General features: G+C 37.2%; 1 long non-coding RNA gene across 1 annotated transcript; it reads left to right on the top strand.

Moving 5' to 3' along the window:
* The first annotated feature begins 3,221 nt into the window (after nt 1-3,221).
* On the top strand, nt 3,222-6,892 carry LOC125260037. The gene is made up of 2 exons (XR_007182956.1): nt 3,222-4,487; nt 6,801-6,892. It is a non-coding gene; the product is annotated as an uncharacterized LOC125260037 (long non-coding RNA).
* The last annotated feature ends 570 nt before the right edge of the window (nt 6,893-7,462 follow it).

Below are 7,462 nucleotides of genomic sequence, written 5' to 3'. Positions count from 1 at the left end.
AATCGCATTTTGGCGCTGGCTTTGAAAATAGACTTTTACAATATGGACTCAACAGTAATGCAACAACAAGTAACTGTTTATTCTACCAGAAAGACTCGGGAAGCAAGATAACGAAACAATGATATTATTAACAATCAGCAAGCAAAATATTGTAAGATAAAGTTCTTTGGCGTAGGCCCCATCCGTAGCTCACATTCTAAAGTGTTGCGGACTCTGCATTTCCTGCTTGAAGATGAAGGCAAGTGCATAGCCGACCCCTTGGGAGGTATGGACAGGGACCATCCTGGTGGTGGTGGGGAGGATGGAGGTGAAGGTTGGCGTCAGCATCTGCGAACTCAGACATGTGTAAGTAACAATCTTTTATACTCCAAGTGTAAGATAATGATTGGTTAGATTTAAACTAACAGGTGACATAACTTTGTCTTCCTGGCAGAACTTACACTAGAGCTTTCATTTCTAATACCTGATCTGATATGTAATGTTTCATGTACAGTCAAATGTTCTTTGTCTACATGTCAGTAAATCAAACCAGTGACTAAACGGTCAACTTCACATTGTTTCTCTTAGTAGGATGAAATGGTGATTAAATTATATAAAGCGTTCAAAGAATGCTCCCTTTACAATCGCTGGAGCGGTCAATCAAACAGAGTTTATCAGTGACTAAGTTCTGGACTCGCACCAAAACTCTAGTTTTATTCAACGAATCTCTTAGTTACATTGAGTTTGCACTGTTAGTTATGATGAAAGCATTTGCTAGTGTGCAGAAATTGAGTTGCAGTGATGAGATCACTGCTTTCATGGACTCAACAACATGTCTGTGATCAGCTACAATGTTCATCACTGCAACCTTTCATGCCACAATCTAAATACAGGTGCTGGTCATATAATTAGAATATCATCAAAAAGTTGATTTATTTCACTAATTCCATTCAAAAAGTGAAACTTGTATATTATATTCATTCATTACGCACAGACTAATATATTTCAAATGTTTATTTCTTTTAATTTTGAGGATTATAACTGACAACTAAGGAAAATCCCAAATTCAGTATCTCAGAAAATTAGAATATTACTTAAGACCAACACAAAGAAAGGATTTTTAGAAATCTTGGCCAATTGAAAAGTATGAAAATGAAAAGTATGAGCATGTACAGCACTCAATAATTAGTTGGGGCTCCTTTTGCCTGAATTACTGCAGCAATGCGGCGTGGTATGGAGTCGATCAGTCGGTTTCCCTGCTCAGGTGTTATGAGAGCCCAGGTTGCTCTGATAGTGGCCTTCAGCTCTTCTGCATTGTTGGGTCTGGCATATCGCATCTTCCTCTTCACAATACCCCATAGATTTTCTATGGGGTTAAGGTCAGGCGTGTTTGCTGGCCAATTAAGAACAAGGATACCATGGTTCTTAAACCAGGTACTGGTAGCTTTGGCACTGTGTGCAGGTGCCAAGTCCTGTTGGAAAATTAAATATGCATCTCCATAAAGTTGTTCAGCAGCAGGAAGCATGAAGTGCTCTAAAACTTCCTGGTATATGGCTGCGTTGACCTTGGACCTCAGAAAACACAGTGGACCAACACCAGCAGATGACATGGCACCCCAAACCATCACTGACCGTGGAAACTTTACACTGGACCTCAAGCAGCGTGGATTGTGTGCCTCTCCTCTCTTTCTCCTGACTCTGGGACCCTGATTTCCAAAGGAAATGCAAAATTTACTTTCATCAGAGAGCATAACTTTGGACCACTCAGCAGCAGACCAGTCCTTTTTGTCTTTAGACGCTTCTGACGCTGTCTGCTGTTCAAGAGTGGCTTGACACAAGGAATGCGACAGCTGAAACCCATACGTCTGTGTGTAGTGGTTCTTGAAGCACTGACTCCAGCTGCAGTCCACTCTTTGTGAATCTCCCCCACATTTTTGAATTGGTTTTGTTTCACAATCCTCTCCAGGGTGCGGTTATTCTTATTGCTTGTATACTTTTTTTCTACCACATCTTTGCCTTCCCTTCGCCTCTCTATTAATGTGCTTGGACACAGAGCTCTGTGAACAGCCAGCCTCTTTTGCAATGACCTTTTTTGTCTTGTCCTCCTTGTGCAAGGTGTCAATGTTCGTCTTTTGGACAACTGTCAAGTCAGCAGTCTTCCCCATGATTGTGTAGCCTACAGAACTAGACTGAGAGACCATTTAAAGGCCTTTGCAGGTGTTTTGAGTTAATTAGCTGATTAGAGTGTGGCACCAGGTGTCTTCAATATTGAACCTTTTCACAATATTCTAATTTTCTGAGATACTGAATTTGGGATTTTCCTTAGTTGTCAGTTATAATCATCAAAATTAAAAGAAATAAACATTTGAAATATATCAGTCTGTGTGTAATGAATGAATATAATATACAAGTTTCACTTTTTGAATGGAATTAGTGAAATAAATCAACTTTTTGATGATATTCTAATTATATGACCAGCACCTGTATAATGCCATAGATTTAAGTGTAATGCTATAATCAACACTTTTCATGATTAGTTAACTTTGGAGCTGTAATAGTAAAACCGTGCTAAAAGTTTTTGAGAGTAATACTTAGCGCTATTTCATATTGCAAAGATGTTAGCCAATCACAGCAGTGGGCATTTACACTATAAAACAATAAAACAACACAGTTCATGACCCCTTTAAGTGTCCCCACACTTGCCCCCATCAAATGAATGAACTTTTTATTAGGTTCCTGGATAAATTAATATGCACCCAAGATACTATTGTACTGAAAGCAAAGAAGAATCAAAAACATTAGAAAAAAAAGTCACCATTGCATAAAAAACTGGTTTCATAAGAGGGATCAGGACAGCAGATGAAAATACAATGAATAAAACTATTGTTCTCTGAGAGATATTTTAACTCTCTTCACAGGGGAGTCTTCAGTTGTCTTTTCAAGGCCACAACGTCTGATGAAGACCATGCGGAATCTGGAAAACATGTCTCTTTCTTTCCACTGTGATGCAATGCACACTTAAACGATTTCATTTCCTGTTCTCCATAACGCTCCCAAGTCAAGCGTCATCTCAGCTCAACTCTGAACATTCCAGTCTATTATAATTATATAACTGTTTGTTTCTCTATATATTGGCACTAGATTTATTATTAAATGTGTGTGTGTGTGTGTGTGTGTGTGTGTGTGTGTGTGTGTGTGTGTGTGTGTGTGTGTGTGCGTGCGTGCGTGCGTGCGTGTGTTGTAATTAAGTTGTTTATGTTTTAAAATGTGTAATGCTATAAAATGTTTGATAATCCATCTCAACATCAACAACAACAAAAAAAAAATCTCCAGAGGCATACTAAGTATAAAAAAGATATTAAAAGCAAAATATGTTAAGTCCATCTTGGACATGAGTCTAAATTTCTTCTCATGTTGTGTACAGGACCCAGCATAGTGTAAAATCATGACACTTGCATCATGCTTAAAGAATGTTAATGTGATGTTTTTCTTGGACAAATGTCGCCCCCTGGTGTAATAATGATGACTATACGCTGTAAGCCAACATAAATATTTTGACAAGTTCATTTACTATTAAGAGGGAAAATGCAGCTGGAAAGACAGTGAAGCTTTCTTATTTTATTTTATTTTTTTAATATATATTAAAAGTTGTATAGGCCTGTTATTTTGTCATTATAGTCCTAGTCCATATACATTAAATATATCATATTAATAAATCATATATATTATTACCGATGTAAAGGTAATTTTGAGACATTTGACAGGAAAAGCACAAAACAGAAAGGGACCCATGACTGTCAAAACTGTTTTTGTTCTTAAATATATTTTAATATTTTTATGAAAATGCATGTGCTAATCATGTTCACACTAACATAACATATATAACATATAACATATATATATATATTTTATTATTATTATTATTATTATTTTATGTTTTGACACAGTCTAACGGGGCCATTTCTGTTTTGTGCTTTTCCTGTCAGATGAGAAAAAATATATATCAAAATGACATTTACATCAGAAATGAAAAACATCATCATGTTTGCAGCCAGTATGACTTTCACCTACAGAGTGGAAACGCCTTTTTTCTTGCAGGGGGCATTGTGTGGTCACGTTCGATGACAGGACACTCAAATAGGTCGCACGATTTTAACAGCACGTTTCACAACAAAACGTAGCGCCAAAGGAAATGCCTCTTCTAACAATCCTAATAACCCAGCAGTCGCGAAACATGTCAATACGGCTCTGCGACATGTGATTCGCTCGAGTGTTTGTAAACATGCGTCAAAAGCATGTGATTCTGCTGACGACATACTGCGTTCTGGAAGGACAGCCAATCAGAAAGCGGGGGTGTGTGAGCTGGGCGGGGCCTCGCTGTAGCACTGTGGAACATTCTACGCGCTCGGCAACAAGACGCTTCTGATTGAAAAATGCAGTTCAAGCCAATATCATCCATCGTTTGACATCTCTAAGAGACAGAATAACTCGACGACACGTTTGTTCAGGTTAGTGAGCTATTTTCTATCTAGTAACGTAAAGTTGTGAAGTACTGTACATTGGGCGTTGCGTTGTTCTAAATAATCCACCTTCAGGGAAAAAAACAGGCTATTTCGTCATGTGTAACAAGTTGATGAACTTTCGTCTCACTGTGTAGACAAACTAATGTATTTATTATTTGAAAAATGTCATATATGTTGATATTAAGCTCATTAAGTCAGTCTGTGCTGCATTATAAGGATGCTGTCAATCATGTTTATTGAGATGCTCTAGGAATACCTTGACTAGTTTCCATGGAAATATGCTTAGTTAAATATACAGGTGATTCTTAGAAAGAAACAAATCAAGGTGGGGTTTGCATGGAAGAGGAGGGTTCTGCTGCGACAAAGGTGTGTGTGTGTGTGTGTGTGTGTGGCCTAGCCTACTTGGTGTGGCAAAGATAGGATGTTACGCAGTTCTTATTTACAACCCAGTGTGCTTTGCCCTGACCCATGCAATATGTTTTCATCACGAACAGACAGTCAGAAATATCATCTAACAGGTGAGCTCGGTTGTTTTTGTTCCACTAATTAAAACATATAAAGTTTCCGAATAGACATCAGTCGATTAACTAAATAGTTTGGTGCTGTCCTGAGCATACAAATAACCTCAGATTTGCATGAATGGCTTGTTAATACATATTCATTATATGACTTGGGTTTATGTAACCTATTGATTCTGTGGTCAGAATTTGTTTCTGTTCCGTGAGGTAAATATATGAGGTTTACCCTCACTATCAGCCTCTTATTTCTCAACTAATGATGTTTTTAGTCAAGTGCGCACCTTTTATTTCTGATGTAAACAAAGCAGGGATGTTTTTTCCTCAGCCTCTGGGTGGCGCTGTTTTGCGACTGGACTGACTGCACAGATTAGGTTATTTCAACCAGTTGTCTTGAGTGGAAATACATTTATTTACTTAATTTAAATTTAAATTTAATTTTAAATTATTTAGTTAAAAATTTAAACAATTGGTTATTTTAATATTTATTCATTATTTTATTTTTAATTAATATATTTAAATAACTAAATGAATTTTATCTTTACAATAATTAAAAAAAAAAATCTTTTACACTAAAAAAGTTTTTATTTAATAATGTTTTATAGTTTGACATTTACAGTTCACAATGAAAAGCATTGACTGGGGATCTGGACAGGTAACTGAAAGTTTGTAGGTTCAAACCCCACAAGAAATGATTCATAAACTTTCATTGTTGTGCCACTGAATTAAAGGGTTAGTTCACCCAAAAATGAAAATAATGTCATTTATTACTCACCCTCATGTCGTTCCACACCTGTAAGACCTTTGTTAATCTTCGGAACACAAATTAAGATATTTTTGTTGAAATCCGATGGCTCCATGAGGCCTTCATAGGGAGCAATGACACTTCCTCTCTCAAGATCCATAAAGGTACTAAAAACATATTTAAATCCGTTCATGTGAGTACAGTGGTTCAATATTAATATTATAAAGCGACGAGAATATTTTTGGTGCGCCAAAAAAACAAAATAATGACTTTTATAGTGATGGCCGATTTCAAAACACTGCTTCATGAAGCGTTATGAATCAGCGTGTCGAATCAGCGGTTCGGAGCGCCAAAGTCATGTGATTTCAGCCGTTGGCGGTTTGACGCGATCCGAGTCATGATTCGACACGCTGATTCATAATGCTCCGAAGCTTCATGAAGCAGTTTTTTGAAATCGGCCATCACTATACAAGTCATTATTTTGTTTTTTTGGCGCACCAAAAATATTCTCGTCGCTTTATAATATTAATATTGAACCACTGTACTAACATGAACTGATTTAAATATGTTTTTAGTACATTAAGAGAGGAAATGTCATTGCTGGCTATGCAGGCCTCACTGAGCCATCAGATTTCAACAAAAATATCTTAATTTGCGTTCCGAAGATTAATGAAGGTCTTACGGGTGTGAAATGGCATGAGGGTGAGTAATAAATGACATTATTTTCATTTCTGGGTGAACTAACCCTTTAAAGCACTTAACCTTCCCAGACAGCTACATAGTGTGGCCCAGATCCGGCCCACATCTGGTACATGTGGATTACACGGACCAGATCTGGGCCGACACTATGTTGCTGTCAGGGTTAGGTTGCTTTATGGGGACTGTTGACAAGTTAGTTTAATAATTAGAGTTACTATTCAAGAGAGATATTTTGAATGTTGATTCATCAGACAAACTCAAACATGTCATGTCATGTTGTGTGTGTGTGTATAAAATGCAATTTATAACAATTTGTACATATTTATTTTTGTTTTGTAGTGATTTCAGGATGAAGAGCGACTGCAACATTTTAAAGGTAAGTATGCACGTATGAGCAAACATCTTTAGATTATTTTTGTATAGATTTTCGACAAAAAAAAAAACGGATCCTGTCCGTCACTTATATTCTCTTCTTGGGTGTGGCATCATTGCTGTGTTCACAGTGGCAATCTGCCGTTTCATCCACCCAAGCCAAACAAGCACTATAAGATTAGCCATATCACTGTTTCCCTCCAACAAATTTAAATAATGTGAATTCACCCTTACCATGTATTAAATGCATGAGAAGAATGAGAGAATCAGCATGATCATGGCATTTTGCTAAGATCTTCATTCCTCTATTTTGCCAAGGTTTTATTTGAGCAGACACTTTGGAAGCTGTATTAAAAAGTGCATCAATCAGGGTCAATGTGTCGTCAGTTGGCCAGACTCCCCTACTGATAGAGATTAAGCCGACAGGAAGTACTATGTAAAGATGACGCTGCTAAAATTAACTCACCTGCTGCTTGCTGCTAATGTTGACTGCATTAATAGCAGACAGGAAGGACGCTAATTAGCATGCACTGCTGTATATCCTGTGTGAAATGGTAAGGAGACAAACATAGTACGTCCTGTTGTATTGATAAAGAGATAATGTTCTGTCTTGTATCCAAAGCGTCTTG

The sequence above is a fragment of the Megalobrama amblycephala genome, linkage group LG24 (assembly GCF_018812025.1).
Source record: "Megalobrama amblycephala isolate DHTTF-2021 linkage group LG24, ASM1881202v1, whole genome shotgun sequence".
Lineage (NCBI taxonomy): Eukaryota > Metazoa > Chordata > Actinopteri > Cypriniformes > Xenocyprididae > Megalobrama > Megalobrama amblycephala.
Note: the sequence above shows the minus strand (reverse complement) of the source record. Positions and strands in the feature narration are given on the sequence as shown.